The following is a 13518-nucleotide window of genomic DNA, read 5'->3' as shown; positions in this document are numbered from 1 at the left end:
GTAATTCTGTGTCGAGGGAATTCCCTTTCAAAAATAGAGCAAAATAAGGATTTTTTTCCAGATAAATAAAAGCTGAAAGAATTGATGGACTACAAGCAACATTAATTTAAAAAAACAAAATAATACATCTTTATGCTAAAGTTAAACGATGCCAAATGGGAACTGGGATCCACAGAAAATGAATAACGAACTCCAGAAATGGTAAATATATAGATAAATATTGAAATGTTCTCAGCCTTGAATTTTTTAAGGATAATTGAGTATTTAAAGCAAAATGTAATAGTATATTATGAGCTTTATATCATATATATGAATAAAATATATAACATTGGGAAATGGAGCACACTCTTATAAGGGTCTTACATTATATATTAGAGGTATAATGTTTAAAGGCAGATTCTATTGAATTAACACTGCATATTGTAAACTCAAGAAACCACCAGAAGTATATAATTAAAAAGATGTATATCTAATGAGCCCATAATTGAGATAAAGTAGAAAAATAAAAGAAAAAATATATCAATCTAAAAAATGCATAAAAAGATAAACAAAGGAAAGGAACAGATGGGATAAATAGTAATATGGTAGACTTAAGCCAAATTATAACAATAGTTACATTAAATATGAGATCTTAGAACAGCACTTAAAAGGCAGAGATTGTTACACTGGATAGAAAAACAAGACCCAACTATGCACTGTTTACAAGAAATAAGCTTCAAATATAGAAACAGAGCTACATGAAAATAAAAGAATGGGAAAGAGTATACAACACAAACACTAATCATAAGAAAGCTGAAGTGACTATCCTGGTATCAGACACTGCAGACTTTAGGACTAGGAGTGTTACTATGTATATAGAAAGATACTACATAATGATAAAACTGTCAATTAATCAAGAATATATAACAATCCTAGATTTGTATGCACTGAATAATGTGTTGAAATACATGAAGCAAAAAATTGATAAAGTAAAGGAAAAATAGACAAATATAGTTGGTAATATTAACACTTCTTTCTCAGCTCTTGATAGAACAATCAGACAGAAAATCTTTAAGAACATAGAAGACCAGTAAACAAACTTTAATACTGACCTACTCTACCTTACAACAGCAGAATTTGTAACTTCTTGAGTGAACCTAAAATCTTCCCCCATAAAGACCAAATAATGAACCATGAGATAAGTTTCAATAACTTTAGGAGGGGTGAAATTATATATCATCTGGCATGATATTAAATCAGCAACAAACAATAAGAATAAACTTATGAAATTCCCAAATATTTAGAAATTAAACAAAATATGTTCAAATAACCCAGTCAGGTGGACCTTCAAGATGGCAGATGAATAAGATGTAGAGATCACCTTCCTCCCCACAAATACATCAAAAATACATCTACATGTGGAACAACTCCTATAGAACACCTACTGAACGCTGGCAGAAGACCTCAGACCTCCCAAAAAGCAAGAAATTCCCCACGTACTTGGGTAGGGTGAAAGAAAAAAGGAAAAACAGAGACAAAAGAATAGGGACAGGACCTGCACCTCTGGGAGGAAGGTGTGAAGGGGGAAAATTTTCCACACACTAGGAAGCCCTTTCACTGGTGGAGACAGGGGTGGGGTTGGGGGAAAGCTTCAGCACCATGGAGGACAGCACAGCAACAGGGATGCAGAGGGCAAAGTGGAGAGATGGCCACACAGAGGATCGGTGCCGAACAGCACTCACCAGCCCGAGAGGATTGTCTGCTCGGACGCCAGGGTGGGCGGGGGCTGGGAGCTGAGGCTTGGACTTCAGTCGGAGCGCAGGGAGAGGACTGGGGTTGGCAGTGTGAACACAGCCTGAAGGGGGCTAGTGCACCACAGCTAGCCGGGAAGGAGTCTGGGAAAATGTCTGGAACTGCCAAAGAGGAAAGAGACCATTGTTTTGAGGTGCCTGAGGAGAGGAGATTCAGAGCACCGCCTAAACAAGATCCAGAGATGGGCGTGAGCTGCGGCTATCAGCACAGACACCAGAGATGGACATGAAATGCTAACGCTGCTGCTGCAGCCACCAAGAATCCTGGGTGCAAGCACAGGTCACTATCCACACCTTCCTTCCTGGGAGGCTGTGTAGCCCACCACTGCCAGGGTCCTGTGATCCAGGGACAATTTCCCTGGGAGAACACATGGTGCCTCAGGCTATTGCAACTTCACCCTGGCCTCTGCCTCCTCAGGCTCCCCCCACATTCCGTACCCCTCTCTCCCCCAAGTCTGAGTGAGCCAGAGCCCCCTAATCAGCTGCTACTTTAATCCTGTCTTGTCTGGGTGGGAACAGATGCCCTCCGGCGACCTACACGCAGAGGCAGGGCCAAATCCAAAGCTGAACCCCAGGAGCTGTGCGAACAGAGAAGAGAAAGAGAAATCTCCCCCAGCAGCCTCAGGAGCAGCGGATTAAATCTCCACAATCAAGTTGACGTACCCTGCATCTGTGGAATACATGAAGAGACAACAAATCATCCCAAAATTGAGGTGGTGGAATTTGGGAGCAACTGTAGACTTGGGGTTTGCTTTCTGCACTAATTTGTTACTGGTTTTATGTTTATCTTAGTTTAGTGTTTAGAGCTTATTATCATTGGTAGATTTGGTTGTTCTCTTCCTTTTTAAAAAAAATATATATATGTATATATATATATATATATATATATTTTCCTTTTTCTCTTTTTGTGTGTATGTGTATGTTTCTTTGTGTGATTTTGTCTGAATAATTTTGTTTTTACCATTTGTCCTAGGCTTCTGTCTGTCCTTTTATTTTTTCTTTTAGTATACTTTTTAGTGCTTGTTATTATTTATGGATTTGTTTTTTTGGTTTGGTTGCTCTCTTCTTTCTTTCTTTCTTTTTTTAATTAATTTTTTATTTTTTAAATTAATTATTATTATTATTATTTTTGCGGTATGTGGGACTTTCACTGTTGTGGCCTCTCCCGTTGTGGAACACAGGCTCCGGATGCACAGGCTCAGTGGCCATGGCTCATGGGCCTAGCCACTCCATGGCATGTGGGATCTTCCTGGACCGGGACACGAACCCGCACCCCCTGCATCGGCAGGCGGACTCTCAACAACTGCTCCACCAGGGAAGCCTACTTTTTTATTTTTAATATATTTTTAAATTTTAATTATTTTATTTTATTTTTCTTCTTTTTTTTCCTTTCTTTTTTCCTCCTTTTTCCTTTAAGCCGTGTGACTGACAGGGTCTTGTTCTCTGGCTGGGTGTCAAGCCTGAGCCTTTGAGGTGGGAGAGCTGAGTTCAGGACATTGGTCCACCAGAGACCTCCCGGCCCCATGTAATATCAAACAGCAAAAGCTCTCCCAGAAATCTCCATCTCAATGATAAGACCCAACTCCACTCAATGACCAGCAAGCTATAGTGCTGGACACCCTATGCCAAACAACTAGCAAGACAGGGACACAACCCCACCCATCAGCAGAGAGGCTTCCCAAAATCATAGTAAGTTCACAGACACCCTAAAATACACCACCAGACATGGTCCTGCCCATGAGAAAGACAAGATTCAGCCTCATCCACCAGAACACAGGCACCTGTCTCCTCCACCAGGAAGCCTACATAACCCACTGAACCAACCTTAGCCACTGGGGGCAGACAAGAAAAAAAAAAACGGGAACTATGAACATGCAGCCTGTGAAAAGGAGACCCCAAACACAGTAAGTTAAGCAAAATGAGAAGACAGAGAAATACACAGAAGATGAAGGAGCAAGGTAAAAACCCACCAGACCAAACAAATGAAGAGAAAATAGGCAGTCTACCTGAAAAAGAATTCAGAGTAATAATAGTAAAGATGATCCAAAATCTTGGAAATAGAATGGAGAAAAAAGAAGAAATGATTAACAAGCACCTAGAAGAACTAAGAGCAAACAAACAATGATGAATAACAAAATAAATGAAATTAAAAATTCTCTAGAAGGAATCAATAGCAGAATAACTGAGGCAGAAGAATGGTTAAGTGACCTGGAAGATAAAAGAGTGGAAATAGCTACTGCAGAGCAGAATAAGGAAAAAAAGAATGAAAGGAATTGAGGACAGTCTCAGAGACTTATGAGACAACATTGGACACACCAACATTTGAATTATAGGGGTCCGAGAAGAAGAGAAAAGAAAAAAAAAGGACTGAGAAAATATTTGAAGAGATTATAGTTGAAAACTTCCCTAATATGGGAAAGGAAATAGTCATCAAGTCCAGGTAGTGCAGAGGGTCCCATACTGGATAAATCCAAGGAGAAACAAGCCAAGACACATATTAATCAAACTATCAAAAATTAAATACAAAGAAAAAATATTAAAAGCATCAAGGGAAAAGTAACAAATAACATACAAGGGAATCCCCATAAGGTTATCAGCTGATCTTCCAGCAGAAACTCTACAAGCCAGAAGGGAGTGGCAGGACATATTTAAAGTGATGAAAGGGAAAAACCTACAACCAAGATTACTCTACCCAGTAAGCATCTCATTCAGATTTGATGGAGAAATTAAAATTTTAACAGAAAAGCAAAAGCTAAGAGAATTCAGCACCACCAAACCAGCTTTACAATTGCTAAAGGAACTTCTCTAGGCAGGAAACACAGAGAAGGAAAAGACCTACAATAACAAATCCAAAACAATTAAGAAAATGATAAGAGGAACATACATATCAGTACCTTAAATATAAATGGATTAAATGCTCCAACCAAAAGACATAGACTGGCTGAATAGATACAAAGACAAGACCTGTACATATGCTGTCTACAAGAGACCCACTTCAGAACTAGGGACACATACAGACTGAAAGTGAGGGAATGGAAAAAGACATTCTATGCAAATGGAAATCAGAAGAAAGCTGGAGTAGCAATTCTCATATCAGACAAAAGAAACTTTAAAATAAAGACTATTATAAGAGACAAAGAAGGACACTACATAATGACCAAGGGATAAATCCAAGAAGACGATATAACAGTTGTAAATATTTATGCACCCAACATAGGAGCACCTCAATACATAAGGCAAATGCTAACAGCCATAAAAGGGGAAATTGACAGTAACACAGTAATAGTAGCAGACTTTAACACTCCACTTTCACCAGTGGACAGATCATCCAAAATGAAAATAAATAAGGAAACACAAGCTTTAAATGACACATTAAACAAGATGGACTTAATTGATATTAATTGGACATTCCATCCAAAAACAACAGAATACACTTTCTTCTCAAGTGCTGATGGAACATTCTCCAGGATAGATCATGTCTTGGGTCACAAATCAAGCCTTGGTAAATTTAAGAAAATTGAAATTGTATCAGGTATCTTTTCCAACCACAGTGATACGAGACTAGATATCAATTACAGGAAAAAATCAGTAAAAAATACAAATACATGGAGGCTAAACAATACACTACTAAATAACCAAGAGATCACTGAAGAAATCAAAGAAGAAATCAAAGAGTACCTAGGAACAAATGACAATGCAAACACAATGACCCAAAACCTATGGGATGCAGCAAAAGAGGGAAGTTTATAGCAATTATTGCCACACCCATTCATGATTAAAAACTCTCAAAGAACTAAGGGAAGCAGAGAACATCCTCAACCTAATAAAGACCATCTACAATTCATGTACAATTAACATCCCATTTAATGATGGAAGACTGCATGGTTTCCTCCTAAGACCAGGAATAGGGCAAGGATGTCTGTCTGTTCCCACCACTTCCAGTCAACACTGTACTAAAGGTTCTGTCTAGTGGAATAAGACCAAAAAAAGAAGCAAAAGTTATGCAAATTGCAAAAGAAGTAATAAAATGGTTTTTGTTTGTGGATAACATAATGTTGTGTGTAGTAAATCCTAAAAATATCCTTATAAAAGTTTCTAACATTAAGAAATGGACTTAGCAAGGCCATATAATAAAAAGGCAATATACTATAATTAATTATAGTTTTCTTTGCTATCAAAGGGCAGTTAGAAAATGAATTTTTTTTAAATATCCATTATTAATAGCATCAAAATCATTCTGTAGGGACAAAAATATCAAAATACTTGCAATATGTATATACTGAAAACTACAGAATATTACCAAGAAAAATTAAAGAAACTTAAATAAATGGCAAGATATGTTATGTTCATTGATTGGTATTTTCAGTATTTTTACACTATGAAATGTCCTTCAATTAATGGATTGTAATCCAAATCAAGAACCCAACAGGCTTATCAGTAGATAATAACAGGCTGGTTCTAAAACTTATATGAAAATGCAAAGGATGTGAAATAGCTAAGGCTATTTTAAAATAGGTTAGAGATGGTGGACTTAGTCTGATTCCAAAGTTTGCCACAGTAATAGTGGTATCTGTATTAAAATAGACATGTAGATCAGTGGAACATAATAAATAACTTAGACATAAATGTGCACTTCAGTGATCAATTGCTTTTCTACAAAGATGGTAAGGCAAGTTAATGGGAAAGGATAGTCTTTTTAATGAATGGTACTAGGACATCAGCATATCAATTAAAAAAATACCAAACACAAAAATGAATCATAGGCCTAAATATAAAAGTATAAAATCTCTTGAAGAACTAATAGAAAATCTTTGTGACATTGAGGCTCGCAGAGATTTCTTAGAATGTAATGGCATCAATTACATAAAATAAAAACTGATAAATTGAATTGAATAGAATTAAAATTTTCTTGTCTTGGAAAGATTTCCAAGAAAAGAAAAGGCATGCAAGAGACTGGAGAAAATATTCACAATACATATGTCAGACCGAGGTTTTACACCCAAAATATATAAAGAGCTCCTGTAACTCAATAATAAGGCTACAAATAGCCATTTTTTTCTTAATGTTGGCAAATATTTCAACATACCATATCTAAAAAAAGATATGAGGGCTTCCCTGGTGGCACGGTGGTTGAGAGTCCGCCTGCCAATGCAGGGGACATGGGTTCATGCCCTGGTCCGGGAAGATCCCACATGCCGCGGAGCGGCTAGGCCCGTGAGCCATGGCTGCTGGACCTGCGCATCTGGAGCCTGTGCTCCACAACGGGAGAGGCCACAACAGTGAGAGGCCCACGTACCATAAAAAAAAAAAAAAAAAAAAGAGATATGAGAATGATCAATAAGCATATGAAAAGATGTTTACCATCTTAAGTTATCAAATACATGCAAATTAAAATCATAAGAATATATCGGCACAAATCCATTGGAATACTTAAAATTAAAAATCTTGTAGATAGAAGTGCTGACATGGATTTAGAACAACTGCAACTCTCACCATTACTGGTGGAAACAATACAACACTTGGGAAAACAGTTGGAAGGGTCTTACAAAGTTGGACTTACTTACACTTACTATATGGCCCTTGCAATATATACCACTTGCACTCATAGGTGTTTACCCAAGAGAAGAGAACACAGCCTACATAAAACTTGTGCATGAATGTTCATAGCAGTTTTATTCTTAACAGCCTACTAAATGAGTATATTTAAAATTATGCTCTGATAATGATGCTTCAATACACAATTAGAGAGAGGTTGGGGGGTAACTCAGAAAAGATGATCAATTCAACAAAATGAAGTTTACAAGGAAAGGATGAAAGGGAAAAATATGGTACCTAGGAAAACAAAAGACAAGCAAAAAATATGCAGAAAAGAAAAGCTAAGTGCATCAGTACTTATAATAAATGTAAGTGAGCTGCATTCACATCATAAACAAGAGAATATTACAAATTGGGTAAGAAAAATCCCATTATAAGTCAATTGAAGAGACACATCAAAACATGAAAGTTGAAAAGAATGGGAAGTATAAAGATATGCCAATCAAGTGGTAATAAGAAACAAGCAACTGGAGCAATATTGATATGGAATAAATTAGAATTCAGAGTGAACACAACAAAATGGATGAAGTTGGAAATTCATGTAATAAAGGGAATAATGTACTCAGAAAATGACAGTCAGAAACCTTGCTTGTACCCCAGAATATGGCTTAAAACACACAAAGTAAATAAAGACAAGTGGAAAATTTTCAGTCTTAGTAAGAGGCATTAACTTAAATTTCAGAAACTAACAGATTAAACAGAAAAAAAATGCAGAAAAGTTGGACCCCATACTTAACAAGCTTGGTCTAAATTGCCTTTCAATATTGAAATTGAACAATGAGAGGTTACTCTTTCTTTTAAAATATTCATGAAACTGTCACAAAAATTGGGCAGTTATTACTGCACATAGAAATTTCAATACATTTTAAATAAATAAATCTTAGAGTAGACAGTCTCTTGATAGATATAAAAATTGGTGCTTTGAAAAGAAATAAGGCAGATGATGGTGTGGGAAAACACAGAGTTTGCATCTCCCCACAACTAGAGCACCTGCAGGATGCTGGCTGGGGACCTCGATGCCCAAAGAGATGGGAGGAACCCCCAAGTGAACCCGTAGGACTTGTGGTGACTGAGGGAGGAGGAGAAGTGGAGGCTGGACAGGACTGGCATCCCTGAGGCAGGGGACCCTTGGGGGCTTGGATCAGGGTGGGAGGGGAACACGTCCAGCGTATACCCTGCCTTATTGTCCAGGAAAGTCTGCCTGGCTCTCAGGCCGGGTCCTACACCCTCAGAGGCCCCCACTGGGCTGCTTTGGTCCTGGGGGCATAGGAGGAAAGCCAGGGGACAACAGGAAAGACAGGCAGGAGGGGCTCTCCAGGACTGGAAGAGCAGGAGAAGGAGTGGAGGAAGTTTGCCTCACCCACTCGAGCCCAGGAAACCTACTGAGCTCCCAGGGAGGTCCCCTGCCCTCCAAACCACCTCCAGTCTGTGTGGGTCCTGGGGGCATAGGACGGAGGCTGGGAGAGAGCAGAAGAGGCAGGCAGAAGGGGCTTTCCAGGACTGGAGGAGAAGGAGAAGAAGCCGGCTGGGCTCCCAGGTGGGGTCCCCCACCCTCTGAGACCAGAGGTGGGGGCATGCCTGGGCCTCTTCTGTTCCATTGAGCCTAAGCCCCACTCTCCAACTCCCCAGGGCCTTTTCCAGCCCTGTGGGTCCTAAGCATTGGTCATGCCCACCAGCAAAACCCAACCCTGCTTAGGGCCCGCCCTCCACAGCCAAGGCCTTTTCCACCTTTTTCTTTTTCTCCTCCTCTTTTTTACTATTGTGGTTCTGTTTTACCTTCCAGTTGTTGTTTCATCTGTATTTTTATATTCTTTCTAACATATCTGTTAGTTTCCTATTGTATTTTTTTATTTTGTTATTGTTCTCTCTTTTTTTTTTTTTTTTTTTGCCAGCCTGCTCAGCTTGTGGGATCTTGGTTTACAAGCCAGGGGTCGGGCTGAAGTTCCTGTGGTGGGAGCTCTGAATCTGAACCACTGGACTAACAGAGAACCTCAGACCCCAGGGAATATTCATTAGAGTGAGGTCTCCCAGAGGTACTCATATCAGCACCAAGACTCAGCTCTACCCAACAGCCTACAAACTCCAGTGTTGGAAGCCTGAGACCAAACAACCAGTAAGACAGGAACACAATCCTACTCATCAAAAAAAAAAAAAAAAAAAAGAAATGGCAAAAAAATACGTCACAGATAAAGGAACAAGGCGAAAAGCTACAAGACCAAATAAATGAAGAGGAAATAGGCAAACTACCTGAAAAAGAATTCAGAGTAATGATAGTAAAGATGATCCAGAATCTCAGAAATAGAATGGAGGCACAGATTGAGAAAATACAAGAAATGTTTAACAAAGATGTAGAAGAACTAAAGAACAAACAAACAGAGATGAACCACACAATAATTGAAATGAAAAAATGCACTAGAAGGAATCAATAACAGAATAACTGAGACAGAAGAACAAATAAGTGAGCTGAAGACAAAATGGTGGAAATAACTGCCGAGGAGCAGAATAAAGAAAAAACAATGAAAAGAATTGAAGACAATCTCAGACACATCTGGGACAACACTAAAAGCACCAACATTCAAATTATAAGGGTCCTAGAAGAAGAAAAGAAAAAGAAAGGGTCTAAGAAAATATTTGAAGAGATTATAGTGGAAAACTTCCCTAACATGGGAAAGGAAATAGTCACCCAAGTCCAGGAAGCACAGAGTTCCATACAGGATAAACCCTAGGAGAAACACATCAAAACACATATTAATCAAACTAACAAAAAATAAATTCAAAGAAAATATATTAAAAGCAGCAAGGGAAAAACAAAAACTAACGTTCAAGGGAATCCCCATAAGGTTATCAGCTGATTTTTCAGCAGAAACTCTGCAGGCCAGAAGGGAGTGGCAGGATATAATTAAAGTGATGAAAGAGAAAAACCTACAACCAAGATTACTCTACCCAGCAAGGATCTCATTCAGGTTCAATGGAGAAATCAAAAGCTTTTCTGACAAGCAAAAGCTAAGAGAGCTCAACACCACCAAACCAACCTTCCAACAAATGCTAAAGAAACTTCTCTAGGCAGGAAACATGAAAGAGGAAAAAGATCCACAAAAACAAGCACAAAACAATTAAGAAAATGGTAAGAGGAACATACATATCAATAATAGCCTTAAATGTAAATGGATTAAATGCCCCAACAAGACCCATATATATGCTGTCTACAAGAGACCCACTTCAGACCAAGGGACACATGCAAACTGAAAGTAAAGGGATGGAAAAAGATATTCCATGCAAGTGGAAATCAAAAGTAAACTGGAGTAGCAATACTCATATCTGATAAAATAGACTTTAAAATAAAGACCATTATAAGAGATAAGGAAGAACACTACATAATGACCAAGGGATCAATCCAAGAGGAAGATATAACGATTATAAATGTTTATGCACCCAACATAGGAGCACCTCAATACATAAGACAAATGTCAACAAACATGAAAGGGGAAATAGACAGTAACACAATAATAGTAACATCCCACTTACACCAACGGACAGATCATCCAAACAGAAAGTAAATAAGGAAACATAAGCTTTAAATGACACAATAGACCAGATAGATTTAATTGATGTTTATGGAACATTCCACCCAAAAGTGGCAGAATACACTTTCTTCTCAAGTGCACACAGAATATTATCCAGGATAGATCACATCTTGGGTCACAAATCAAGCCTCGGAAAATTTAAGAAAATTGAAATCATATCAAGCATCTTTTCTGACCACAACACTATGAGATTGGAAATCAATTACAGGGAAAAAAAAAAAAGAAAGAAAAGCTATGGAAAAAAAAACAGTAAAAAAAAAAATACATGGAGGGCTTCCCTGGTGGCGCAGTGGTTGAGAGTCCGCCTGCCGATGCAGGGGACACGGGTTCGTGCCCCGATCCCGGAAGATCCCACATGACGCGGAGCGGCTGGGCCCGCGAGCCATGGCCGCGGAGCCTGTGTGTCCGGAGCCTGTGCTCCGCAACGGGAGAGGCCACAGCAGTGAGAGGCCCGCGTACAGCAAAAAAAAAAAAAAAAAAAAAAAAAAAAAATACATGGAGGCTAAACTGTGTACTACTAAATAAGCAAGAGATCACTGAAGAAATCAAAGAAGAAATTAAAAAATACATAGAAACAAATGACAATGAAAACACGATGACACAAAACCTGTGGGAAGCAGCAAAAGCAGTTCTAAGAAGGAAGTTTATGGCAATTCAATTTCACCTCAAGAAACAAGAAAAATCTCAAATAAACAATCTAACCCTACACCTAAAGCAACTAGAGAAAGAAGAACAAAGAAAACTCAAAGTCAGTAGAAGGAAAGGAGTCATAAAATCAAAGCAGAAATAAATGAAATAGAAATGAAGAAAACAATAGCAAAGATCAATAAAACTAAAAGCTGGTTCTTTGAGAAAATAAACAAAATCGATAAACTCTTAGCCAGACTCATCAAGAAAAAAAGGAAGAGGACACAAATCAATAAAATTAGAAATGAAAAAGGAGAAATCACAACTGATACTGCAGAAATACAAACGATTATAAGAGATTCCTAAAAACAACTATATACCAATAAAATGGATAACCACGAAGAAATGGACAAATTATCGGAAAGGTAAAATTTTCAAGACTGAACCAGGAAGCATTAGAAAATATAAACAGACCTATCACAAGTAATGAAATTGAAACTGTAATTAAAGATCTCCCAACAAACAAAAGTCCAGGAGCAGATGGCTTCACAGGCGAATTCTGTCAAACATTTAGAGAAGAGTTAACACCCATCCTTCTCAAACTCTTCAAAAACTTGCATAGGGAGGAACACTCTCAAATTCATTCTACAAAGCCACCATCACCCTGATACCAAAACCAGAAAAAGATATCACAAAAAAAGAAAATTATAGACAATATCATTGATGAACATAGATGCAAACATCCTGAACAAAATACTAGCAAACAGAATCCAACAATATATTAAAAGGATCATACACCATGATCAAGTGGAATTTATCCCAGGGATATAAGGATTCTTTAGTATAGGCAAATCAATCAATGTGATGCACCATATTAACAAATTAAGGAATAAAATATATATGATCACCTCAATAGATGAAGAAAAAGCTTTTGACAAAATTCAACTCTCATTTATGGTAAAAACTCTCTAGAAAATGGGCAACATAATAAAGGCCAATCTGACAAACCCACAGCAAACATCATACTCAATGGTGAAAAACTGAAAGCATTTCCACTAAGATCAGGAACAAGACAAGGATTTCCACTCTTGCCACTATTATTCAACATAGTTTTGGAAATCCTAGCCACAGCAATCAGAGAAGAAAAAGAAATAAAAGGAATCCAAATTGGAAAAGAAGAAGTAAAAGAGTCACTGTTTGTAGATGACATGATACTATACATAGAGAATCCTAAAGATGCCATGAGAAAACTACTAGAAGTAATTAATGAATTTGGTAAGGTTGCAGGATACAAAATTAATGCACAGAAATCTCTGGCATCCCTATACCCGAACAATCAAAAATCAGAAAGAGAAATTAAGGAAACAATCCCATTTACCATCTCAACAAAAGAATAAAATACCTAGGAATAAACCTACCTAAGGAGGGGAAAGACTTGTACTCAGAAAACTATAAAACACTGATGAAAGAAATCAAAGATGACATAAACAGATGGAAAAATATACCATATTCTTGGATTGGAAGAATCAATATTGTGAAACTGACTATACTATCCAAAGCAATCTACAGATTCAACGCAATCCCTATCAAACTACCAATGGCATTTTTCACAGAACTAGAACAAAAAATTTTACAATTCGTATGGAGACACAAAATGCTCCAAATAGCCAAAGCAATCTTGAGAAAGAACAATGGAGTTGCAGAAATCAGGCTCCCTGACTTCAGACTCTACTACAAAGCTACAGTAATAGAGACAGTATGGTACTGGCACAAAAACAGAAATATAGGGCTTCCCTGGTGGTGCAGTGGTTGGGAGTCCACCTGCCGATGCAGGGGACGTGGGTTCGTGCCCCGGTCCAGGAGGATCCCACATGCTGTGGAGCGGCTGGGCCCGTGAGCCATGGCCACTGAGCCTGTGCGTC

Source organism: Mesoplodon densirostris, chromosome 3, assembly GCF_025265405.1.
Source record: "Mesoplodon densirostris isolate mMesDen1 chromosome 3, mMesDen1 primary haplotype, whole genome shotgun sequence".
NCBI classification, from domain to species: domain Eukaryota; kingdom Metazoa; phylum Chordata; class Mammalia; order Artiodactyla; family Ziphiidae; genus Mesoplodon; species Mesoplodon densirostris.
Note: the sequence above shows the minus strand (reverse complement) of the source record.